General features: G+C 41.2%; 1 protein-coding gene and 1 long non-coding RNA gene across 6 annotated transcripts in view; one reads left to right on the forward strand and one right to left on the reverse strand.

Moving 5' to 3' along the window:
- Positions 1–27,621, reverse strand: part of LUZP1 (leucine zipper protein 1) — a 109,333-nt gene that overhangs the window by 11,944 nt on the left and 69,768 nt on the right. For 3 of the 5 annotated variants that reach the window (XM_040464501.1, XM_040464507.1, XM_040464513.1), the window contains exons 2-3: positions 25,757–25,859; positions 20,538–20,627 (exon numbers count right to left, since the gene is read on the reverse strand). The gene's annotated coding sequence lies outside the window, so the exon portion shown is untranslated. Of the gene's footprint in view, positions 1–4,490; positions 4,548–20,537; positions 20,628–25,756; positions 25,860–27,621 lie in introns of all 5 variants that reach the window. The other 2 variants (XM_040464520.1, XM_040464524.1) reach the window with 2 other exon arrangements.
- LOC121022958 (uncharacterized) lies at positions 15,308–24,733 on the forward strand. Its single transcript, XR_005787192.1, has 3 exons — positions 15,308–15,320; positions 17,706–17,707; positions 24,463–24,733. It is a non-coding gene; the product is annotated as an uncharacterized LOC121022958 (long non-coding RNA).

Consider the following 27,621-nt stretch of genomic DNA (forward strand, 5'->3'; position numbering starts at 1 on the left):
TTTCAGAACACAAAGGAAAATAAAAACCTAAGTGTTTACTATTAACAGACTTTCACTGAAAAAACTATTTACGGATGTAATTCAGAATATAGATGGGGCACCTGGGTGGTTCAGTCGGTTAAGCATCTGACTCTTGATCCCAGAGTCATGAGTTCCAGCCCTGTGTTGGGCTCCACGCTGGGGGTGGAGCCTACTCAAAGGAAAAGAAAAGAATATAGAAAATGATCACTTAGGAAAGGCATGAGATGCAAGAAGAAACAGTAAGCAAAGAAATCAACCCAAACAAGCATTGGTTCAGTTAAACAATAAACAAAAATTAACTGGGAGTGGGAAGGGGAAGGACAGGATAAAACCAAAGTGGAACTACCTGAAATGGTAGATAATAACCTGTTAAGTCCTAAAGAAGGAAATCAGAATTCAAGTGTTCTTAAAACTCTGTATTTTGAAGGAAGAGGATAGAATTATTATAACTTTAGACCTTGGTAAGAGTAGATATTAATAATATATCTGTAAGGCATCAATAAGCAACGTATATATAAAGAACGCCTGCAACCTAACAAAAAACAAACAACATGATTAAAAACTGGGCCAAGGACTTGAATAATTGATCCAAAGATGATACCCAAGTGACCTACAAGCATACGAAAAGATACTCAACATCACTCATCATTAGGGAAATGCAAATCAAAATCACAATGAGATACCACTTCACACCCATCAAGATGGCCACTCTCAAAAGAACAAGTGGTGGTGAGAATATGGAGAAACTGGAACGCTTGTGCACTATTGGTGGGAAATAAAACGGCAAAGCTAAACAGTATGGCAGCTCCTCCAAAAATTAAAAATAGAATTACCGTATGATCCAGCAATTCCACTTCTAGGCCTAACTATAAAAAAATTCAAAACAGGATCTTAAAGAGATAATTTGTACAGCTATGTTCATGACAGCACTATTGCAACCAAGTGTCTGTCTATCAATGGATGATGGAGACACAAAATGTAGTATACGCTACAGTGAAATATTAGCCTTAAAAAGGAGACCTGGATGAACCTTGAGGACACTGTGCTAAGTGAAACAAGCCAGTCACAGAAGAGAAATAGTATATGATTTCACTCATATGAGGTATCTAGGAATATTCAAATTCAAATAAACACAGTAGAATGGTAGTTGCCACAGGCTGGGGGAGGGGGAAATGGGAGTTACTGTTTAATGGGTATGGAATTTCAGTCATGCAAGATAAAAAAAAACTGTTCCAGAGACTGGTTGCACAACAATGTGCAAATATATACTTAACCCTACTGAACTGTAAATGGTGAATATATCTTATGTTACGCATTTTTTACCACAGTTTAAAAAAAAATTAATTTAAGGGAGGAAAGAAGTAAAAAGCACAGAGAAGGTAGGGCAGATTTCCCACTTCTGGTCCAGAAATGCAAATGTAAAGAGCTTAGAAGTCATCACTCTGTGTCTTAATATATAAAAAACTGAACAGACTGAAAATTCACAACTGTTCTTAGGTCCATGAGAGAAATGAGGTCACAAAAACCACTTCCCTAAAACTTAGACAAGTGGATGCAAAGAATCAACAATTTACAAAAATAGAAATTCACCAGTAGAAACCTCCATGGGAACCAGCAGCAGGGTAGGAAAACCTAAACTGCAATTGACAAACTGCTGGAGGCTCAGTGTGGACAACTCTGAGAGTTAAGAACAAGAGGGAGTCTGTGTTGGGGGGGATGCCCCCCATTTGGTGAGCTTTACCTCCATGAGTTGAACGAGGTTCTCACAGTGAAGATGAGAGACTTCCCCCGCCCTGTGCATCCAACAGGGGAGTGTTAAATCAACCGTTTTGAAACCAGAACCTGGGGGAAGGGAAATACCCAATTCCTGCTCCCTCCAGCCATCCTGTACCACCTGAGAGGTATGGGAGGTTGGGAGGAGAAGGGGAAAAGGCTATCACTAAAGGCCTACTTGCCTCAGTTTTTTTTTTTTTTTTTTTTTACCCAGGACATCATGTCCTGCTTTCACCAAAAAAAATCATAAGGCATACTAAAAGGCAAAAAATAGTTTGAAAAAACAGAGCAAGCATCAAAACTGGACTCAGAAATGGCAGATGTTGGAATTACCAGAAATTTAAAATATCTACTGCGATAAGGGCTCTAACGGAAAAAGTAGTCACCGTACAAGAACAAATGAGTAACAGAAATGGAAGTTCTAGGAATCAACAAAATGTTACAGGCACCTGGGTGGCTCAGTAGTTTAAATATCCGACTTTGGCTCAGGTCATGATCTCGTAGTTCATGACTTCCAGGCCCATATCCCTGCTTGGGATTCTCTCTCCCAATTTTTCCCCTCCCCAACTAGCGCATGCATGCACGCTCTCCCTCTCTCTCAAAATAAATAAATGGAAAAAAAAACCCCACATATTTTAATTTTTAAATTTTTTTAAATATTTATTTTTGAGAGAGAGAGCACAAGCAGGGGAGGGGCAGAGAGAGAGGGACACAAAGAATCTGAAGCAGGCTCCAAGCTGCATGCTATGAGCACAGAGCCTGATGTGGGACTCGAACTCACAAACCGTTAAGATCATGACCTGAGCCAGAGTCAGATGCTTAACCAACTGAGCCACCCAGGTGCCCCAAGACCATATTATTTTTTAAAACAGAGATCAAAAATACTGTTACAGCAATGAAGACTGCCTTTGATTATCTTATCAGTTGACTAACAGAACTGAGTAAAGACTCTCAGCTTGAGGGTATGTCAATAGAAACTTCCAAGCCTGAAAAGTAAAGAGAAAAATGACTAAAAAAAAAGGGAACAGAACATCCAATAAGTATGGGACAACTACACTTGTAATGGGAATTAACAGAAGAAAAATTTGAAGCAATAATGACTGAAAATTTTCCCAAAATTAGTGTCAGACACCAAATAACACCAAGCAGGATAAATGCCATAAAGACAAAAGAAAAACAAGAACCCAACACCTAGACATACCATATTCACACTGCAGAAAATCAAGGATAAAGAAAAAAATCTTGAAGCCCAGGAAAAAAAACACAACCTACAGAGTAGCAAAGATAAGAATTCCATCTGACTTCTCAGAAGTCATGCAAAGCAAGAAGAGAGTGAAGTGAAATATTTAAAATATTGAAAGGCAAAACAACAAAAACCCAAAACTACAATTCTGTACCCCACAAAAAAGAAAAAAAAAATTCAGTATCATTTCAAAAGTGAAGGAGAAATAAAGACTTAGACAACTAAAAATTGAGATCTGCTGCCAGTAGACCTGCCCTGCAAGAAATGCTAGAAGAGTTCTTCAGGGGCATCTGGGTGGCTCCGTCGGTTAAGCATCTGACTCTTGACTTCAGCTCATGTCATGATCTCACAGCTTCATGGGTTTGAGCCCTGTATCGGACTCTGCACTGGCAGCATGGAGCCTGCTTGGGATTCTCTCATTCCTCTCTCTGAGAGGATGTCTCTATTTCTCTCAAAAATAAACTTGAAAAAAAAATTCTTCAGTGAGAAGAAAAATGATATGGATTAAAAACTCAAATCACATCAAGAAAGGAAGAGCATTAAAGTTAAACTAAAATAACATTTTTAATTTTTCTTACTTTTAATTGATCTAACAGATAATTCAAAATAATAGCAACAATGTATTCAATCGTTATACAGCTTATGTATAAATAAAATGAATGACAGCAGTGACACAAGGGACAAGAGAGGAACTAGAAATACTTTATTATAAAGTATTTGTACTACCTATAAATGTACACTACGAACTCTAGGGCAAACTCTTAAAAAAGTTTAATTGGGGGCACCTGAGTGGCTCAGTCGGTTAAGCATCCGACTCTGGCTCAGATCTCAATCTCGAGGTTGCTGAGTTTGGAGTCCGCATGGGGCTGGCTCTCTGCTGTCATCACGGAGCCCGCTTTGGATCCTCTGTTTCCCTCTCTCCCTGCCCCTCCTATGCACTCTCTGGTGTGCATGCTCACACTCTCTCTTTCTCTCTTTCTCAAAAATAAATAAGCATTAAAAAAATAATATAAGTTTAATTGATATGCTAAGGAGAGAAACTGGATCCATATACAATGCTTAATTAAAACCACAAGAGGCAGGAAAAAAAGCCAAAAAGTAACAAAAAACAAGAGCTTATAATCACTTTAAACATCAACAGTCTAAATATACCAATTAAAAGAGAGAGAGTATATCAAAAGACACGACTGTATGTTTACCCCCTTCAAATTTCTTTAATTTCAGTATAATTAATGGACAGTGTTACAGTTTCAGGTGTATGATATAATGATTCAATAGTATGCATTATTTAGTGCTCATCCACTTTAAAATTTTAATAAAGATGCATAATGATTAAAAGTAAAGGGATGGAGAAAATTTTGCCATACTAACTAATCAAAAGGAAGTTGGACTAGCTACATTAATATCAAGACCGAATATTTCAGAGCAAGTAATCAGGGATAGACAGACTTACATGATGATAAAGGAGTCTCAATTCTCCAAGACGTAACCATCCTTAATGTGTATGCACCTAACAAAGAAGCATCAAAAACCAATAGAATTGCAAAGAGAAACAGATGAATCTACTACTATAGCTGGAGACTTCAGCACCCCTCTTTCAGGAACTGACAGATCCGGCAGGCAGAAAATCAGTAAGGACATAGTTGAAGTCAACAATGCAATCAAGAAACTGTATATAATGAACATATATATAGACTATTCATCCAACAACAATAGCATACACATTCTTTTCTTTTTTTAATGTTTATTTTTGAGAGAGAGCAAGCAGGGGAGGGGCAGAGAGAGAGGAGATACAGAATCCATAGCCAGTAGCGTTCACATTCTTAAGTTCACATGGAACATTCACCAAGAGAGACCACATTCTGAGCCATAAGACACAACAACTTGAAGAACAGAAATCATACATTGTATGCTCTCAGACCACAATGGAATTAAACTAGAAATCAATACCAGAAAGATAGCTGGAAAATACCCAAATATTTGTGGAGATTAAACACTTCTTTTAAAAATTTTTTAAATATTTATTTATTTTTGAGAGTGGGGGGGAGAGGGAGAGAGAATGGGAGAGGGGCAGAGAGAGAGAGGGAGACAGAATCTGAAGCAGGCTCCAAGCTATGAGCTGTCAGCACAGAGCCCGATGTGAGGCTCGAACTCAAGAATCACAAAATCGTGACCTGAGCCAAAGTCGGATGCTCAGCCAACTGAGCCACCCAGGCACCCCTAAACAACACACTTCTAAATAATTCATGGGTCAAAGAAGAAATCTCAAGAGAAATTTTTAAATATTTTGCACTTAATGAAAATGAAAATACAACTTTATCAACATTTGTGGGGTGTACCAAAAGCAATGCTTAGAGGCAAATGTATAGCACCAAATGCATGTATTAGGTAAGAACAAAGATCTAATAGCAATAAGCTAAGCTTCCATCTTAGGCAATTAGAAAAAGAAAAGCAAATTAAAACCAAAGTTAACTGAAGAGAAGAAATAAAAATTAAAGCAGAAATCAACTGGTTCTTTGAAAAGATCAATAGAATCAATAAGCCTCTAGCCAGGCTAATGAAGAAAAAAAAAAAAAAAAGACAAATTACTAATACCAGTAAGAGGGGCTATCACTACAGATCCCATGGACATTAAAAGAACAAGGGATTATGAACAACTCTATGCCCACAAATTTGATAACCTAGATGAAATGTACCAATTGCTTGAAAGATATAATCCTCAGGAACTCACACAAGCAGGAAATAGGTAATCTGAATAGGATTGTATCTATTTAAGAAATGGAATCAATAATAACCTTCAAAAACAGGAAACATACTGGGCCTAGATGGGTTCACTGGTAATTCTACCATACATTTAAGAAGTAATTCTATCAATTATAAGAGGTGCCTGGGTTGCTCCACTGGTGAGCATCCAACTCTTGATTTCGGCTCAGGTCATGATCTCATGGTTCGTGGGACAGAGCCCTGGGTTGGGTTCTCTGCACTGAGCACTGACAGCACAGAGCCTGCTTGGGATTCTCTCTCTCTCCCTCTCTCTGCTCCTTCCTCTCCCCCCACTCACAAGCATACCCTCTCTCTCAAAATAAATAAATTTAAAAAAAAAAGAAGCAATTATACCAATTATACAATTTTCTACAAATTCTTCCAGAAGTTAGAAGCAGAGGAAATACTCCTTAGCTCATTCTGAGGCCAGCATTACCCTAACATCAAAACCAGACAAAGAAAAAAAAACCCCACAGACTAAGATCTCTCATAAACATAGATGTAAAAATCTTACAAAATATTAGCAGATCTAATCCAACACTGTATAAAAAGAATTTCAGACCATGACCAAGTGGGATTTATCCTGAGTATACAAAACTGGCTCAACGTTCAAAAATCAATTAATGTGGGGCGCCTGGGTGGCTCAGTCGGTTAAGCGTCCGACTTCAGCTCAGGTCACGATTCTCGCGGTCTGTGAGTTCGAGCCCCACGTCAGGCTCTGGGCTGATGGCTCAGAGCCTAGAGCCTACTTCCGATTCTGTGTCTCCCTCTCTCTCTGCCCTTCCCCCGTTCATTCTCTGTCTCTGTCTCAAAAATAAATAAACGTTAAAAAAATTTAAAAAAAAATCAATTAATGTAATCCGGCATATCAACAGACTAAAGAAGAAAAATCACATGATCTTATAAAAAGATACAGAAAAAGCATTTGACAAAACCCAATACCCATTCACAGTAAAACTCTGAAAATGAGGAATAGAGGGAAACCTCCTCAACTTTATTTAAAAAAAAAAATCTACAGCTAGCATCATACTTAAAGGTGGAAAACTGTTCTCTGATCAAGAACAAAGCAAGAAGTCCCCTTATCACAGCTTCTCAAAACTGTACTAGAATCCTAACTGATATGGTAAGACAAGAAGAAAAAAAAAAAAAAAGAAAGGGAAAGAAGAAATGAAACTCTTTGCTTTGCACAGGACATGATTGTAGAAAACCCAAATGAATCAACAATAACAAAAAAAAATTCCCCAGAACTAATAAGCAACTACAGCAAGAACGTAAGATACAAAGTTAGCATTCAAAAGTCAGCTGTAGGGCGCCTGCGTGACTGGAGTCAGTTAAGCGTCTGACTCTTGATTTCAGGTCATGCTTTCACAGTTCAGGAGATCAAGCCCTGCATCAGGCTCCATCAGGCTCCATGTGCTGAAAACGAGGAGCCTCCTTGGGATTCTCTCTCTTCTTCTCTCTCTGTTGCTGCATGCATGCTTTCTCAAAATAAATAAGCTTAAAAAAAAAAAAAAGTCAGTCTCTTTCCTATATACCAGCAATGAACAAATGGAATTTGCAATTAAAAACAATACCATTAGAGGCGCCTTTGTGTCTCGGTTGAGCGGCTGACTCTTGACTTAGGCTCGGGTCATGAGTTCATGGTTCGTGGGATCAAGCCCTGTATTGGGCCTGCACTGACAGCATGAAGCCTGCTTGGGATTCTCTCTCTCTCTCCTCTCTCTGACCCTCCCCCTCCCCAAAAATAAATAAATAAACATTTTTTTAAAAAACAAGAATACCATTAAAAAACACACACACAATACCATTTACATTAGCACCCAGCTCCAAAAAAAAAGAATTACATAAATATAAACCTAACAAAATATGTACAAGACCTATGTAAGGAAAACTATATAAAACTAATGGATTGGGGCGCCTAGGTGGCTCACTCGGTTAAGCGTCCGACTTCAGCTCAGGTCATGATCTCACAGTTTGTGAGTTCAAGTCCCGCGTCGGGCTCTGTGCTGACAGCTCGGGGCCTGGAACCTGCTTCTGATTCTGTGTCTCCCTCTCTTTCTGCCCCTCCCCCACTCATGCTCTGTCTCTCTCTGTCTCTCTCTCTCTCTCTCTCAATAATAAATGAACATTTTTAAAAAACTGATGAATCAAAGAATTAATAAAGAGATATTCCATGTCCATACATAGGAAGACTCAATAATGTCCAAATGTCAATTCTTCCTAACTTGAAAGAGTAAATGTAACCCCAATCAAAACCTCATGCAAATTATTTTGTGGATATCAACAAACTGATTCTAAAATTTATATGGAAAGGCAAAAGATCCAGAACAGCCAACACATATTGAAGAACAACAAAGTTGGGAGACTAACACTACCTGATCTCAAGACTTAACTATAAAACTGCAGTATTCAAGACAATGTTGTATTGGTAAAAGAATAGACAAATAAATCAAAACAACAGAAAAGAGAGCCCAGAAATAGATCCACATAAGCATAGTTAACTGATCTTTGACAAAGAAGCAAAAGCAATACAATGAAGCGAAGCTGGTCTTTTCACCAGGTAGTACTGGCACAAATGAACACCCACATTCAAAACAACAAACCCAGACACAGACCTTAAACCCTTCAAAAATACTAACTCAAACTGGGTCACAGACCTAAATGTAAAACATAAAACTATAAAGTGCAGGGGCCCTGGGGTGGCTCAGTCAGTTGAGCATCTGTCCAACTCTTGATTTGGCTCAGGTCATGATCTCACTGTTAGTAAGTTCCATCCCTGCATCAGGCTCTGCACTGATAGCATGGATCCTGCTTGGGATTCTTCCCCTCTCTGCCCCTCGCCCACTAAATAAAGAACAGACTTAACAAACTTTAAGTTAACAAACTTAAAAAGAAAAAACTATACAGTGTCTAGAAGGTAACAGACCAGAAAACTTAAGATGACCTTGGTTGGGTATGGTATGATGAGGACTTTTTAGATACAATACCAAAGGCATGATCCATAAAAGAAATAACTGGTAAGCTGGACTTCATTAAAATTAAAAACTACTCTTCAAAAGACAATGTTAAGAGACTGAAAAGATAGGCTATACAGTGGGAAAAAATATCTGCAAAAGACATATCTGATAAAAGAATGTAAACCTAAAATACAAAGAATCCTTAAAACTCAACAATAAGAAAATAACTTGATTAAAAAATGGCCAGAGAAGATATACAGGTGGCAAATAAGCATATGAAAAGATGCTCCACATCATGTCATCAGGGGAACACAAAACAATGAGATATCACTATACATCTATCAGAATGGCCAAAATCTGAAACACCAACAATACCAAATGCTAGTGAGAATGTGGAACAATAGGAATTCCCAGTGCTAGTGGGAATGCAAACTGATACAACTACTCTGGAAGACAGTTTGGTGGTTTCTTAACAACTAAACAGTTTTACCCATATGATCCAGCAATAGCACTCCTTTGTATTTACCCAAAGGAGTAAAATCTGCATGTAGATATTTCTAGCACCTCTACTCATAACTGCCAATACTTGGAAGCAAACAAGATGTCCTTCAGTAGTGAGTGGATAACCTGTGGTATATCCAAATAATGGAATATTATTTGGCTAAAAAGAAATGAGCTATGGGGTGCCAACCATAGCATCCAACGTCGGCTCAGGTCATGATCTCATGGTTCGTGAGTTCGAGCCCTGCACTGGACTCTGCACTGACAGTGTGGAGCCTGCTCGAGATCCTCTTTCTCTCCCTCTCTCCCTCTGTCCCTCCCCTAGTTGCACACACTCGAGTGTACTCTCTCAAAATAAACTTTAAAAATTTTGAAAGAAAGAAAGAAGTTATCAAGCCATGAAAACACAAGGAGGCAGCTTAAAAGTAAAAGCAGCCAATCTGAAAAGGCTACATACTATATGATTCCAACTATATGACATTCTGGTAAAGTCAAATTATGGAGACAATAAAAAGATCAGGAGAGAGAAACAAAGTGAATTTTCAGGGCAATAAAGCTACTCTGCATAATACTATACCAGTAAATACATCTCATTATAAATTTGTCCAAACTCAGAGAATGTACAACACCCAAGAATGAGCCATGTAAACTATGGACTCTGGGTGATAATGATGTGTCAATGTAGGTTCATCAGTTGTAATGAATGTGGATAATGAGGGAAGCTGTGCACATGTGGGGGCAGGAGGTATATGGGAAATCTCTACCTTCTGCTCAATTTTGCTGTGAACCTAAAAGTGCCCTTTAAAAAAAAAGGTAAGTTTAATAGACAACAAGCTTTATGGGAGGGCGGGGTGAGTGCTGAGAGGAAGCTGCAATTTTAAATACCGCAATTAGGGTAAGCCTCAAGGTGGCGCCTACGCAGAGACTTGAAGGAAGCAAGGAAGAATGTTTAGGGAAGAACATTCCAGGCAAAGAGAAAACTGAAGACAAAGACTACAAAAAAAAAAGAGCATACTCAATGTATTCAAGGAATATGAACAGCGTGTCTGGGGCTGAGGGAACAAAAGGAGCGGATCAAGAGATGGCGTTGAAGAGGCAGTGGGGGCACCTTGCAGGCCCTGGGGAGGCCTCTGGGTTCTCATTTAAGAAATGGAGACCCATCCAAAGGTTCTGAGCAGAGCAGTAACATATTCTGACTTGGATTTAAAGGGATCGATCTGGACTATATGGTTTCACTTTATGTGGTTGAAAAAGAGGCAAAAACTAATCCATAGAGAGAGTGGTTACCTCTGGGGAGACAGTGACTAGGAGGAGACTGCTGGGGATGTTCTATGGATGATAGATTCCTGCCATCAAGTTATAGAACTGAAGATCTGTACACCGTATGTTATACCTCAATAACAAAAAATAAAGATGGATGCCCTATAAAACAAGATATAGATGGACATGACTGCTGTACTCAAAACAGACCACAGAGGGTAAGAGTAAGAGCAAGAAGACCAAAAGGAGCCCAGTACAGTAATCGAATCAAAAGGTAATTGTGGCCTGGCCCAGGACAGTGGCCACACACATGGTAAGAAGTGGCCCAACTCTGGCCACTTGAAAGCAGAACCACAGCATTTGCTCTTGAATCGCATGTGAGGTGTGAGATAAAGGGATTAAAGAGGACTCCAAGGGTTTCGGTCCGAATTTGCAGCAGGATGGAATTGGTATCAGTTCAAACAGGGACGACTGGATGAGCAATCTGAGAAGGAAGATCAGGAGCTCGGTTTGGGACACACTATTTATGAGATGTGTATTAGTTACAAGTCTGGAATTCAGGAGAGAGAATGGGCTGAACAGATAAATCTGTGAGTCAACAAAGAATGGATGGCTTAGAAAACCATGATCTGGATGAGACTGTCAAGGAAGTGAGTAAATACAAAGAAATCAAGAGGTCAAAGGTCTGAGCCCCAAGGTGGCCAATATTTTTTACTGGTGGAAATGCAGAATAAACAGCAAAGGACACAAAGACAAAGTCGGCAAGGTAAAGGAAAACGGGGAGAATATAGTATCATGGCAGCCCAGCAAAGAAAGCCTTTCAAGGAGAAAGGAGTGCTCAGCTCTGTCAGGTGAAGCTGATGGCTCAAATAAAATGATGGCTGAGAAGAGACCACTAAATTTCACAATATGGAAGTCACCCTGACAAGAGCAGCACTGTAAAGTGATGGAAGTGAAAGTTTTATTAGAGTTTGAGGGGTGCCTGGGTGGCTCAGTTGGTTGGCATCTGACTTCGGCTCAGGTCATGATCCCGCAGTCCGTGAGTTGGAGCACTGTGTTGGGTTCTGCTGACAGCTCAGAGCCTGGAGCCTGCTTCAGATCCTGTGTCTCCCTCTCTCTGCCCCTGCCCCACTCACACTCTGTCTCTTTCTCAATAATAAACATTTTTTTTTAATTTTTTAAAAGAAAAAAAGAGTTTGAGAAAATAAGGGGATGAACTGGAGAACACAAATATTAGATGACTTCTGAATTCTGTTAAAAAAAAAAAACAGAGCAAATAGGTGGGGAGGCCACTGACAGAAAAAGTGGTATCAAAGTGTTTCTTTTTAAGACAGAAGAAAAAGCATGCTGGTATACTGGAATACGATCCAGGAAAAAAGGGAAATTTTGACAAATTATGAAAGGCAGAAACCTTCTGGAGCAATGAATATTCTTGGGTAAAGGAGAGAAAATGGGGCTCTAGCATAAAGTACAAGCAGCAGTGCTAGAGAACACAGTTCATGCATGGTGACAGACAGCAAGGCAGAGGAAGACAGGTGTGGTGGCAGGAGTCTAGTAAAGTTCTCTTTAGGTGGTTTTTGCATCTTCACTGAAATAGAAAGTAAGGTCATCCTCTTCAAGTGTCAGTGGGGGGTAAAGTATTATAGGTTTCAGATCTGGTCAGCCAGGTGAGTGGGAAATACAGAACGATCACCAGGCAACATTAAAGGCCCACTTAAAATTCATGGTTAGGATTTAAAGTGAAACCAATCAGGGGCGCCTGGGTGGCGCAGTCGGTTAAGCGTCCGACTTCAGCCAGGTCACGATCTCGCGATCCGTGGGTTCGAGCCCCGCGTCGGGCTCTGGGCTGATGGCTCAGAGCCTGGAGCCTGTTTCCGATTCTGTGTCTCCCTCTCTCTCTGACCCTCCCCCGTTCATGCTCTGTCTCTCTCTGTCCCAAAAATAAATAAAAAACGTTGAAAAAAAATTAAAAAAAAAAAAAATAAAGTGAAACCAATCAGCAAGGTTGTATTTTTATAACCAGTCTTGTTCAGCTGACCAGATGAACGCACAGAGAAGACAGCGTTGCATTGAACCAGGTTGGAACTTGATGAATTCAACAAAGCAAGAGAAGGCCACAGGAATTACAGGCATGTATAAGGGAACTTAAGCTCATTCAGTAAAGAGGAATGAGAACATAAAAAGAACAGTGAAAATGTAATAGGACCAAATGAATGGAAAGTACCAACAAGGACAGAAGGACTGCTGGAGTTAGGGTCCTAGTGGGAGTGAGCTTGAACGGCAAGAGATGGTAACCAGAGGGGGAATCTATCTCCAGGAACTGAAATTACCAAGGGGTTGCAGTAACTGATGTCAAAAACTAAGGTATGGGGGCGCCTGGGTGGCGCAGTCGGTTAAGCGTCCGACTTCAGCCAGGTCACGATCTCGCAGTCCGTGGGTTCGAGCCCCGCGTCGGGCTCTGGGCTGATGGCTCAGAGCCTGGAGCCTGTTTCCGATTCTGTGTCTCCCTCTCTCTCTGCCCCTCCCCCCATTCATGCTCTGTCTCTCTCTGTCCCAAAAATAAATAAACGTTGGAAAAAAAAATTAAAAAAAAAAAAAAAAAACTAAGGTATGACTAAGTGGAGTACAGAATTTTTAGGGCAGTGAAACTACTCTATATGATACCACAGTGGTAGATACATGTCATTATACATTTGTCCAAACCCACTGAATATACACCACCAAGAGTGAACCAGAACATAAACTACAGATTTGGGGCAATTATGGCGTGTGAATGGAGGTTCATCAGTTGTAACATATACCACTCTGGTGAGGGATGTTGATAATGGGAAAGGCGGGCAGGGAGTATATAAGGAATCTCTTCCCTTCCCCTTTCTTCTGTGAACCGAAAAATGCTCTAAAATAAAGATTTTATTAAAGATTTTATTTTTTATAGTAATCTCTACACCCTATGTGAGGCTTAAACTTGCAAGCCCGAGATCAAGAGTTGCACACTCCACCAACTGAGCCAGCCAGGTGCCCCTACTAAGATAGTCTTAATAAAAAATAAAAAACCTGAAGTTTTTGGTCACAGATGAGCATGATTGTGCGAATGCTGGGGGCAGGATGGGGTTTTAAAAGGATCACTGGAGGGATGCCTTGGTGGCTCAGTTGGTTGAGTGTCCGACTTCAGCTCAGGTCATGATCTCACAGTTTATGAGTTCAAGCCCCGCGTCAGTCTCTGTGCTAACAGCTCAGAGCCTAGAGCCTGCTTCAGATTCTGTGCCTCCCTCTCTCTCTACTCACATTCTATTCTGTCTCTGTCTCTCTCAAAAATAAAAAACATTTAAAAATTAAAAAAAAAAATCACCGGAAGAGAAAAATAACTGAGAGGCAAGGACCACAGAATTGTACATTGAGGGGCGCCTGGGTGGCGCAGTCGGTTAAGCGTCCAACTTCAGTCAGGTCACGATCTCGCGGTCCGTGAGTTCGAGCCCCGCGTCAGGCTCTGGGCTGATAGCTTGGAGCCTAGAGCCTGTTTCTGATTCTGTGTCTCCCTCTCTCTCTGCCCCTCCCCCATTCATGCTCTCTCTCTGTCCCAAAATAAATAAAAAACGTTGAAAAAAAAAATTAAAAAAAAAAAAAGAATTGTACATTGAAAGCACCACAAATTAACAGGACCAGAGGGGCGCCTGGGTGGCTCAGTCGGTTAAGCGGCCAACTTCGGCTCAGGTCATGATCTCACAGTCCGTGAGTTCGAGCCCCACGTCGGGCTCTGTGCTGACAGCTCAGAGCCTGGAGCCTGTTTCAGATTCTGTGTCTCCCTCTCTCTGACCCTCCTCTGTTCATGCTCTGTCTCTCCCTGTCTCAAAAATAAAAACGTTAAAAAAAAAAAATTTAACAGGACCACAGCTGGAAAAAGTGACATTAAACAAGAAGCTAAAGCCACTGAGAAATCAGAGGCAATTTGGGGAACTGGGGGTGTAAGAAGGTGACAGCAGGACTAAGGGTGCTGGGTGTTATAGTCTGATGAGATTAGATTTAAAACTAGGGGGAAAGAGGGGAGGAACGTGGTCTGAGCCATAACAGAAAAACAGCTACCACTTGAAAGAGAATAATGGATTCATCAGTGATCCCACAAGAAAACATAGGGCCAAAGGAAAGATTTGTGGAAATGACAAAAGCCACTTGTCTCCAACGCCAAGATCCCTTCTACTGACTGCACTGCAAGCCTACAGCCACCAGATGGAACCCATGCACCGCCCTTAAAAATACCAAGACCTCTGAGGTTTGGGAAATACAGTCCCCCTCTCTCAGCCTCTGAGATCCTACCCTCTCCCAGATTATTTCTCCACCACTTTGCTTCCCTGGATACATCCTTCTCTAACCTCTCATCTTTGCTTCTTTTGGTCTCCCATCCTTCTCTTGCCAGTTTATATGCTTTCTCATTCTCAAAAATGGAAGGGGAGGGATACCTGTATGGCCCAGCTAGTTAAGCGGACTTCGACTCAAATCATGAGCTCAAGCTCCGCTTCGGGCTCGCTGCTGTCAGCACAGAGCCTGCTTCAAATCCTCTGCCCACCTATCTCTCTGCCCCTCCCCAGCTCATTCTCTCTCTTGCTCTCAAAATAAATAAATAAACTTTAAAAAAAAAACTGGAAGGGAGAGAAAGATATCATATGTTTACACTCATATATGAATCTTGAGAGACTTAAGAGAAGACCATGGGGGAAGGGAAGGGGGGAAGAAAAGATACAGAGAGGAAGGGAGGCAAACCATAAGAGACTCTTAAATACAGAGAACAAACTGAGGGTTGATGGGGGGTAGAGAGAGGGGAAAGTGGGTGATGGGCATTGAGGAGGGCACTTGTTGGGATGAGGACTGGGCGTTGAAGCCAATTTGACAATAAATTATATTTTTAAAAAATGGAAGGGGGAAAACCCTAAATTTATATATTTATATAAGAAAAAAAAAACCTTTTCCCTTATTCCCATCCACTTTTCCTACTTCAAGTGCCATTTGTTTTTGGCCTTTTGCCTAGTGGTATGGTAAAAACAAACTAACCAACAAGCAAAACCCTTACCAATCTATACACAGGGTGAAGGAAATAGAGGGCTGAACTAAATACGGGCCATAAACCAATTTTAAAAGGATCTGTACTGGCACAGTAGTTACTGGAAAACAAATGATATATGATGTGTCCACAAAGTACTTTAAATCAGCTTATCCTTATAAATATGCTAGAAAGCCATAAAGTTATACGCTTTAAAGAGATGAACTTTATGATATATAAATTAGATCTCAATAAAGCTGTTTAAAAAAAAATCCCAGCTTACCCCAAACTGAACATTCCCCTCAGCAACTCTTAGCTATACTAGTTTATACTATAGTTTTCATAAACAAATCCCATTTTCAGAAGAGAGAAATGTTAAACTCTAATATAGTCCCATCTATAAATTGTAATTCTGAACTAGCAGAATCCACAAATCCTACTGCTTATTCATTTGGCTTTTAGTGCCAATTTTATATGTTCTGTTCAAAACTCGATATGAACCAATCAGTACACCACTAGAAATGGAAAAGCTAAGCCCAGTAACTATACAGCACATACTTACTACAGGTGTGAAGAGAAGGAGTTTCACAAACCACTACTCAAAATCCTTTCAAAGTACTTATTGCTCTCAGGATAAAGACCAAAGTCCCCAAGAAGGCATGCAAAGCCCCAAAGGATCTGGCCCTGCCTACCTAGTCAACCTTGTCTTCAAACTCCATGTGGGCTCTACACTCTTGGAGCCCACAAACTTTGCACTCTATCATCTCCAGGCCTTTACTAGCTTGACTGGTAATCCTTCTCATTTCTCCAAATGCCACCTTAGACAATACCTCCTCCTGGAATCTTCTGCAGCAACTTCCTCCCCAAAATTGCAGGGCAAAGCAGGGCTTCTCCTTCTTGCTTTTACAGTGTGGGCTGTACTGGTCCATTCACAACACACATCACACTGTATTCAAGTTGTATTTACCCATTTTGTTTCTCCAACTTGTTTCTTTTTAAAAAATTTTTTTTTCAACGTTTATTTATTTTTGCAACAGAGAGAGACAGAGCATGAACGGGGGAGGGGCAGAGAGAGAGGGAGACACAGAATTGGAAACAGGCTCCAGGCTCTGAGCCATCAGCCCAGAGCCTGACGCGGGGCTCGAACTCACGGACCGCGAGATCGTGACCTGGCTGAAGTCGGACGCTTAACCGACTGCGCCACCCAGGCGCCCCAATCTCCAACTTGTTTCTTATTCACCACTGTATTCTCAGTACCCAGCAGGAAGCCTAGTCCATTATTAATGCGTAAAATTTGATGAATGAGTGGCTGAATGGCTGGAGCCATTATTAAATGGCTTATCGGCTCTTTGGCACTAACCATTAACACAAAATAATAAAAATGATGTCAACAAGCTACTCATGGATTACAAGGGTGAAAACAATTGGCAGATATGGCAGCACAGATACCTGGTCCCGTGGTGATGCCCTAAATGACCTCATCCCAAGCCCAGTGTCACCTGTAGAGTCTCAGTCCTGGTGCTTTTCCATTTGAACTTGCCCTTTTGGGCTTTCAGGTCTATACCAGATCTTTTTCCACTCCTTAGAGTGGGATTTCAGAGCCAAAATGTAGCTAAAAGATCATTCAGTCCACTGGTTTTCAATCTGGGCTCAGCAAATCCCCTCAGGGGTCATTCGGAGCAGGGGAGAGAACAGGGAGAAGGTTTGAACAGACTGAGCTTCAGGCTCCTTCTCTCATTTTCATCAACCAACACAACCGATTTCTAGCTTTTTAACATACTGGGTTTCCCCAATATGACAGTAAAGAAAGAACTCCACCACTTTCGTTTAAAATAAAACCACCTTAGGAGGCCTGGATGGCTCAGTCAGTTAAGCGTCCAACTCCTGGTTTCTGCTCAGGTCATGATCTCGCAGTTGTGGGTGCAAGCCCCACATCAGGCTCCACGCTGATGGCAGGAAGCCTGCTTGGGATTCTCTCTCTCTCCCTCTCTCTCTGCCCCTTCCCTCCCTGCTTGTGCTTGTTCTGTCTCTCTCTCTCTCTCTCTCTCTCTCTCTCTCTCTCTCTGAATAAATAAACTTAAAAAAAAACTTACAAAATAAGACCACCTATTTGGCCCAATCCCCTTACTTTAAAAATGAAGAAACTGAGATTCAGAAGTAAATACTGTGGTTTCTCTAGCAACTCAGAAAAGGTAAGGACTTTAGTCTCTTGACTATCCAGAATTCTTCCCATTGTGCAGAAACACCTGCCTGGAAACTCTTAAGCATTTTTACAAAGTGAGGAGTTCTGATTATTCACAGACCAATAACAAAAAGGTACAGAGGACAACCACCAATGGAGCACTACTGTACTGTAGACAATATATTAAGTACTTAATTCACATGCTTTCTCTCGGAACCTCAGATCTACCCTTTACTTTTTCTTAAATCACCTAAGGCTTTCTCTTCCATACAAGTATGGTAATCCCCAGGGATGTAAAGGACTTAGCAGAATGCCTTGCCCTAAGTCACAACAAGCAGTAGCTATTACTATTATTCTATTCAGTCTCCACAAAAATGTTATGGGATAGGAACCTTTGAACTCCTAATGTCACACAGCTGGCAAGGAGGAAAGCCAGATGTTGAACCCAAGTCTACTTCCACAGTCCATATTATTTTGAGAATGTTACTCTGTTGGCCAAATCAATAATCTCTGTGCCCCAGCGCCCTCCTCTGAGCAAATGAACAAATACCAACCCCACCTACCACACAACAACAACAACAACAACAACAAGTCAGCTATAAAGGGCTCTGAAAAGTCCTATGCATACCTAAGGTAAGTTTCACCAGGCAAAATCCTCCTAGAAATAGCCTCTCACTAAAATCAGCCCTTCTGCCCAGAGAAAACAAGAAATTTGATCAAAAATGGAGTTAGAGTGCCACTTTTCTCTAACCTTTTGGCCCTACGCATAGCCAGAGAAAGAAATGGCTTTGCTATCTCCAGGACCATCCAAAGGCGAGGCGCAGATGCCTCTCTTCCCAGTACCTCCCACATGCCCTAGTAACAGTATGTTTATCCAGATGAAATTCATTTGTAGACACCTATAGAACATCTATGATGCACCTAGCATTTTGCCAAGTGCTATACAGATTATCAAGACCTAACCCTTGCCTTTAAGTCATCAGAAAGAGAGAGCTAACTATAAAACAATAATGAAGAAGCCTCCCTGACAGTCACACACAATACAACACCCATCCTTTTGCTTCCAGTCCTCTTACCATACTTTTTCACTTAGCACATTTTACCACTTGATGTATGTTGCACTGGAAGCTCAGAAGAAGTGACTAATTGTGCCCAAGGGTGGATTCTGGGGAAAAAAATTGTTGATATTAAACCTCAGGAATCATAGGAAAGGGAAAAGAGGCAAGGGTGGTCCCATCCTTTAATGCCAACTTGCCCTCCACACCAGTGTCTAGCTGAGTTCCCATTCACATGAGAAAGATACAGCATCAATTCTCTCTCATTCAGGGCTCCTTTCTGCCAAAGTTCTTGAACCCAGTTCCAAATGGCCCTATCTAGCATTTTGGAGGCTGGCTCTTCTTCCTGTCCCACTGGACCAGGAAAGTCTGAAATAGAACATAATCAAACTTGCCCTGCCCTTTCCCCCTAACATAGCTGTCATGATTCACACTTCCTGTTCCCAACAGTCATTGAAGATAGGGGGTCAACAAACTCTGTCTTTAGAGTTTGACAGTATCCATCATCATAAGCTAGGAGTAGAATTGCTGAATCAATATGTGGTACATCTGAAACTAATATAACATTGCATGTTAATTATACTTCAATCTTAAAACGTTTGATAGTATACATAGAAGTATACAACTTAGTTTAATAGTAAATAGTTCAGGCTTCAGAAGACCCAAGTTGGAGGTCTGTCCTTGTAGCATGAAACAACTGTACACAATGTATGAGCTGTGTTCCATCCAACTTTATTTACAAAAACAGGCAGTGGGCCCGTGGACCACCATTTGCCAACCCCTGATCAAAGGGAAAATGGGAAGACTATTTTTAAGCAGCCTTCTCCCAACCATTTCTAGTCACCTGTCTTAAGCCCTTAGACTATCCATGTCACACCACTTCCTCTTGAGCGTTTCTATTTCATTGCTGGGCCTAAATTATTTTTCCCAGCATCACAAATTCACGTCTTAGATATGCAAACTTCAATAGTTAGTAGCCCAAGGAGCACAGAGAGAGATTATCTAGGTGGGAAAGGAGTCAAAGACCGTCTGTTCCCACCTCTTAGTCAATGCAGAAGGTACCTCACAAGTAGCCATTTAGCTCCTGTTCAAATACTTCTAAAGACGGGAAAGACACTCATTTCTCCCCAAGGCAACTCACTCCACCTCTGGACAGCTCCAAGACTTTTTTTTTTTTAAAGCACACTTAACCACTTGAGTACTGTCTCTTTTTAGTAGAATTTAAGATCCATGAGGTCAGAAACATGGTTTTTCATATCTGTAGCTGTTTTTTACTGCTATCTCTTCAGCACTTTGAACAGTTTCTGGTACATAAAGGGTATAAAATAATTATTTACAGAAAGCAAAGAAAGAAGGAGGGAGGAAGGGAAGAGAGGAGAGGAGGGGAGGGAGACAGAGGGAACAAAACATCACTGCATTTGGGGAACTTCAATGCAGCAGGACTGAGTGAAGAGGCACAAGGGGAGGAACAGAGCAGGTAAGGCCAGAGTGCAGACAGGGCGCAACATAGACACCCTTGAAATCTCACAGCAAGTGCACAGGCTGAGGTGGTGGTGTTTCAGGAACGAGTTTAGGATTGCGCTTTCACCCCTATCCTCTTCCTTCCAGCCTCCTCCACCCCATTCCCATGGTGAACATCTTTCACAGCAGGACCTGTTCTCTCAAGCTTTTTCAGACAGCCCCCCCCCACAACAATATGCACCCCCGTAAGCTTTGTAAATACTTCCATCACTGTACCCATGATACTTACTTGGTCATATAGCTGTATTCCTCTACTGGGCTCTAAGTTCGGAGAGCAGGGACTGTGTCATCTTTATTTTCCTGACGTTGGCACTGAATACTGTGATGGAGCAAGGCAGGAACCTTATAAATGTGTGGTAGTTTAAATGAAGGTTAAGTCTGACTGTATCCTGTACTGACCAAACTACATCTAAGATCTGGGTACCACATTCAAGAAAGCACTTAGCCTTCTCTCTCAAAAATGAATAAACATTAAATTTTTTTTTTTTTTTAAAAGGCAGCCGGCGGGGGGGAGGGGAGCGCCTGGGTGGCTCAGTCGGTTAACCATCTGACTTTGGCTCAGGTCATGATCTCACGGTTCGTGGGTTCGAGCCCCACGCTGGGCTCTGTGCTGACAGTTCAGAGCCTGGAGCCTGCTTCAGATTCTGTGTCTCCCTCTCGCTCTACTCCTCCCCCACTCATGCTTTGTCTCTCTCTCAAAAATGAATAAACATTAAAAAAAAAATTTTTTTTTTAAAGAAAGTACTTAGCCTTTATGCCAAAGGTTGCAAGTGCAAATGCCAAAGAGATCAGGCCAATAATGTTAATGATGACAGGGGACTGGTCACACAATAGCTAATGGGAGATCATGTTCTACTTTTATATGAATCTCTTATATGTAGCCAACTCATTCAAAAAGGAAATAAAACGGACGCCTGGGTGGCTCAGTTGGTTGAGCATCCGACTCTTGATTCCAGCTCAGGTCATGATCCCAGGGTGGTGGGATTGAGCCCTGCTTCCAGCTCCATGCTGACAGTGTGGAGCCTGCTTAAGATTCTCTCTCTCTCCCTCTACCCCCCTCCCCTGCTCATCCTCTCTCTCTAAAAACAAATTAAATAAATAAATAAATAAATAAATAAATAAATAAATAAATAAAAAGAACACCCTGTACAGACCCTCCAAAACATACTACATGCCTACAAGTGGACATGGGAAGCAAATTTGCAAGCTGCTTTGAACAAAGGGATTTAAGCAAGAGAGCAACACAATCAGAACTGCATTTGTGAAAGAACATTCTGACATGACAAACTAGGGAGCTATATTACAATAGTCAAGGCAAGAGATAGAATAGGGGACTGAACGAAGACAGTAGCAATGGGGTAAAGGGGTGGGGGAGGATTTGAAAGATGACCTGGTTAATCCAGTTTTAATAATGAAGCTTAAGGGGCGCCTGGGTGGCGCAGTCGGTTAAGCGTCCGACTTCAGCCAGGTCACGATCTCGCGGTCCGTGAGTTCGAGCCCCGCGTCGGGCTCTGGGCTGATGGCTCAGAGCCTGGAGCCTGTTTCCGATTCTGTGTCTCCCTCTCTCTCTGCCCCTCCCCCGTTCATGCTCTGTCTCTCTCTGTCCCAAAAATAAATAAACGTTGAAAAAAAAAAATTTAAAAAAAAAAAAATAATAATAATGAAGCTTAAGACTGCATGAGCTAATCTGGCAGTGTGTAGTTTCCGTGATTTTTTTTTAAATAAACTGCTATTAAATCTAATTTTAATAACTTAAGTATAGAACTTATTTCTTACATCTTTTATAGGCAGTATGGTACAAAGATTAAAGATTCCCGACACTGGAGCCAAACAAGTTCAAACCTTGATTTTGCCACTTACTAGCTACGTGTCCTTGGATAAGTTACCTGACTTCTCTACGCTTCAATACTGACCTTAAAGGGTTACTATAAGTGTAAATGAGTTAATACGTGAAGTGCTTAGATAAGTACCCAGTTCATCTTAAGTGTTATGTAAGTTTTAGCTCAAATTATTTACTATTCTTCACACTTTAACTTGAAAGTTAGTTTCAATCAATAGTTTCAATTGTCTAAATATTTCTACACATTCCAGCTTAGAAACATTCACTGTAAATATGATAGGCACATCTTTTCTGTATCTTCATCCAAATTTATGTTCAAGCAGTTAAACAAAATATAACCAAGAACAGCTATCCAGAATGCCACAAAAAACAGCCCCTCTTGATAAACATTGATCCATTATTGATACTTCTACAATACGTGCATGCAAGCCAGCCCAAAATTTTGTCTTGGGATCGCATGAGAAAATGTTAAATACCTAATTTTAGCAATTAGGATGTGTTATTTTTGTAGCATATTCCTGACCATCCAGCCTAGAATCTTTTCAAAACTGGATTGTCCTGATATACATCAAAATGTTATGTAGTAATTATATAGGGGTAGTTTGAGTTTTTTCCCATTAATCTTTACTTTCTATATTTCTAAAATAAACTTGTCCTGCTTTTATAGTTTAAATAAAATCAAGGCAGAGCTTAAAGAAAACAAAGAATTGTTATCAGTTAACATAACTTACTTAGTGAACACAAGTGGCTTCTAGGACACACTGTGTTCTCATCCTTTGCTCAGTCAGTTTTAGAATTTAACCAGGGATCACTGTCAAGTTTCCAATGATACCCTCAAACCCATGTGACCTAGACGTTAAGTCCAGATAAACAACTCTAGGGGCACCTGAGTGGCTCAGTCGGTTAAGCATCCGACTCTTGATTTTGGCTCAGGTCATGATCTCACAATATGTGAGTTCAAGCCCTGCATCAGGCTCAGCTATCAGCACAGAGACCACTTCAGATCCTCTCTCCCCATTTCTCTCTGCCCCTTCCCACACTTGCACACTCTCTGAAAAATAAACTAAACAAAAACAAAAACATCTCTACAGGGAGAATTAGTTGACCATACCTTCAAAATATGTCCAAAATCCATTACTTCCTGGCTATGCACCCTACGACCCTAGTCCAAGCCATCATCCCTCCCCTAGACTATACTGATCACTGCAAAAGTGGTCTCTATGCTTTACACTGCCTACCTTTCCCCACCTTCCTCCACCCCCCAGTCTATTCTCCCACAGCAACCAGTCTAAGCCTCTCAAAAAATAAGTCAATTTGGGGCACCTGGGTGGCTCCATCAGTTGAGCATTTGACTTTGGCTCAGGTGATAATCTCACGATTTGTGAGTTCAAGCCCTGCATTGGGCTCTCTGCAGTCAGCGTGGAGCTTGCTTGGGATTCTCTGTCCCCTTCTCTCTCTGCCCCTCTCCTGCTCATGCACTCTCTATCTCTCTAAAAATTAAAAATTAAAAAAAAAAAAACCTAAGTCAATTCTTGTCACTCCTCTACTCGGACTCTCCAGTGGCTCCCCCATCTCATTTAGAATAAAATGCACTCCAAAGGTCTTACGCTAGCTCTGAGCACCTACCTACTCTGGGTCCCGCTGCTTCTCTGCCCTGACTCCTACTACTCTTTCCCTACCACTCCACTGCGGTCACACTGGCCTCCTTGTGAAGGACATGACAAGTCACATCATACATCGGGGCTTTTACACTTGTTGTTCCCTCTGCCTGGGATGTTTTTCTCCCAGATATCCCTGGCTGGATTCCTCACCTCTTTCAGAACGGCTTAAACTGTCACCTCATCAGAGGCTTTCCCTGATCTTACATAAAGGAGCAATGACCCCAGGCTCCCTATCACTTGACTACCTTAGCCTGCTTTTATTCTTCTGGGCACATATCGCCTAGTGGACATTATTTATCTACTTACTAGTTTATTTGTATCTAGTTACTGTCTTTTTTTTTTTTTTTTTTTTTAATGTTTCTATCCTTCAGGATATAATCCTTGAGAACAAGGACTTTTTCTGTTTAGTGCTATATTAGCATTTTGTTTAGAGCTGGCTAGCTCTAAGAATTGTACTAAGCATGTAGTTAAGTGGTCAATTTTTACCATCAGAACATAAGCCCCAGTATATATAATAAAATACTCTATGTACAATAGGTACGTGTAATGAGTTTTGTTGAAAAAAATGATTACCCGCCCTGTCAAATTCATGAAGTCCATTAGAAAACATTGCTGCTTCTTAACTACAGAGAACAAACTTAGGCTAGCTGGAGGGGAGGTGGGCAGGGAGATGGGTTAAATGAGTGATAGGTACTAAGGAAGGCACTGTTGTAATAAGAACTGGGTGTTATATGTAAGTGATCAATTACTAAATTCTACTCCTAAAACTAATATTACACTATATGTTAACTAACTAGAATTTAATAAAAACTTGAGACATACAAAAAAAAATTGGTGCTTCAATAAAGAAACTATAACACCATCAGAAAGATCAATGAACAAATGATTGTTCACACTACCCAACCAGAAATGAGTGTCATAACCCAGTTCCCTGAGGTAGGAAAAATGCCCCAGGGAAAGGAATAGAACAAGAATCCTGAACCAGTTAACAGGGCAAGAGTTTGCCTCAAAGTTTCCCACCCCTTTAAGAAGAGCCTGAGCTATATCTAATGTGCCCCTTTCCCAGGAGGGGTCACCCTGACAGTGAGAGGCCTTGCTGAGATCCCTTTCCTATGTCCCACCACAACCATCCCTAGAACCCAGTTCCCAGACTCATTTTGCAGCTGCCCCATTGCTTTGCCTGTCCAGAGAACTTTTCTCTAGCTATTAACCAGCTACCACTGGTGACCAAAACCACTAGGTAAGGGCCTCTGGCCATGCACTGTGCGAGCTGCTTCTATTTCATTAGTGCTCTCCACCTTGGTCAACAACAACCAGTAAAATAACTGGCACACAGTATCCAGAAAGGCTAGGAAAAGGAGCTAGTTGTCAATCAAAAGGATCTTTCATTTGTTTATTTTGCTTTGCTTTTTAAAGATTAAGTCACTGTCTCAACCAAAAAAAAAAGTAACTTTCTCAAAAGAGAAACATTACAGTACAACGATAATAACCCAGGGCTGAAATCCAGTCCTCCCATTTACTCCCTGTGTGAACTTGGAAGTTCTTTAACTTCTCCAGGTTCATTTCCTCATGGCAAAAATAACAGCACTTACCTCATAAGGCTGGTGCAAATGCTAAGGGAGATAACATATGTCAAACAGGACTATGCCTGGCATACAGTAAGTATTCAATAAGTGGTAGGTGCCTGGCATACAGTAAGTATTCAATAAGTGGTAGTGAGGCCTATTTCTGAAAGTTGTTGACCAAATGCAAGGTTAGGCTGGCTGGCTGGCTGGCTGATTACATCAGAAAACACATTAAGTACTTAGCACTGTGTTTGGTTCATAATAGGTCATCAACAAATATTAACTTTTCTCCCTTTCCTGCAATGCTGCACAAATTGTAGAGACTTCAGAAACCATCCAATTCTATCAGTGTGGCCAGGTTTTGCTGTACAACCATACTTACCATTTAGGTAATTTAAGCTTTCCGTTAATGCTTCTGGGGGCTCTCCTGATACTTTGCTGTCTTAGAAACAGGCACTATCTTTCAATGGCAGTTGCCTCTTGACCTGGACAGAATATAAACAGAAAGTAAGAGATAGGTAAAATGTGAATTGCACCAAGACCGAACTGAGGGGAAAGAAGACTTTCCTTTTCCTATCAGATGATATGGTCTCAAGGGAGACTACACAGTCTTTCTTAAATTAACACACCTATACATTTCCCAATAGTCTAAAAACTCATGACATCTTACAGCTTGAGAGGGATCTTTGAAATCAACCAGTTAGATGCCCTTGATTTATGGAAAGAAACAAACTTGGAAAGGGTGAGTCACCCAACTGTTTAGGGTAAAAGCCAGGAATCTACTAAAAATAAGATATTCTAGAAAATGGGTAAGAAAAAAACCCCAAACATCTGTGGAGTACCTACCACACCCAAGGCAATATGTTTTATGTTGTACACAAGACAGTATTATACAGGGGCACTTTGGCAGCTCAACCAGTCAAGTGTCTGACTCTGGCTCAGGTCGTGATCTCGCGATTCATGGGTTCGAGTCCCACACTGGGCTCTGTGCTGACAGCTCAGAGCCTGGAGCCTGCTTCGGACTCTGCATCTCCCTCTCTCTCTGCCCCTCCCCCTCTCATGCTCGCTCTCTCTCTCTCTCTCTCTCTCTCTCTCAAAAAATAAACATTAAAAAAAATTTTTTAAGATAATAATACAATATTGCCCCCTAATAAAGAATCTAAATTTCAAGAAGTCAAGTGACTGGTCCAAGGTCTTACAGCTTGCAAATAAATGGTAATCAGGCCTTAAACCCACACCTGTCTAACACAAAAGCCCCTTCACCAGGCTGACTGTCACTGGGTTGCCTTCTAGATGTGGTTCTCCAAAGGGCCCCGAACCACCTAATACCAATTAGAACCAAGCATTGCATCTCTGTCTGCAAACTTACCCTCTGGTTTTGTAATGAGCATTCTACAGGAGACCCAAAAAAGTCTACTAACCCACCGAACATTACCCCTAAAATTTCAAAAGAATTACTGGAGGTGGAAGATCTGGGGCAAACTTCTGTCCATCCAAGTCTTGCCAAAGAATGGAAAGATACCTTCTAAGCTGGAAGTAAAGCATCTATACCTGGTCTTATATGCAAACTATCCCCCTTCTTTCTCACAACTGCCCATACCTCCCTTACACATCACACAGGCCACCATGTGACCTTCTTCCAAACTGTTGGTCCCTTTAATCTCATTCCCACACCTCCACTACCAAACCCATTACACACATATAGTAGAGTCCATCCCCGCCTCTATGCTCCTACAGAGCAAAGCAAGAAGGTTTAGAATTAAAATGGAGAGATAATCAAATGATAGTTTTTTTAAAATGGCTTTAAAAGAAAGATGAGGGGCTTGAACACTCAAGCCAGTAGACCAGAAAAGAATTAGGGACAAGCAACGAAACTAGAAAAAAAAAAGGAGGAGAAAAGATCTATACCAGGGTCAGCACCCAAGGAATGGCTTGAGTGGATGTGGGAGAAGTTTTAGCTCTCCCCAAATACCCTCCCCTCACACACACTTTTTTTTTTTTTAATTTTTTTTTTCAACGTTTATTTATTTTTAGGACAGAGAGAGGCAGAGCATGAAGGGGGGAGGGGCAGAGAGAGAGTCACAGAATCGGAAGCAGGCTCCAGGCTCTGAGCCATCAGCCCAGAGCCCGACGCGGGGCTCGAACTCACAGACCGCGAGATCGTGACCTGGCTGAAGTCGGACGCTTAACCGACTGCGCCACCCAGGCGCCCCTCACACACACTTTTTAAAAAATATTTAATGGGGG

The sequence above is a fragment of the Herpailurus yagouaroundi genome, unplaced genomic scaffold (assembly GCF_014898765.1).
Source record: "Herpailurus yagouaroundi ecotype Mexico unplaced genomic scaffold, PumYag 77, whole genome shotgun sequence".
In the NCBI taxonomy this organism is placed as follows: Eukaryota; Metazoa; Chordata; class Mammalia; order Carnivora; family Felidae; genus Herpailurus; species Herpailurus yagouaroundi.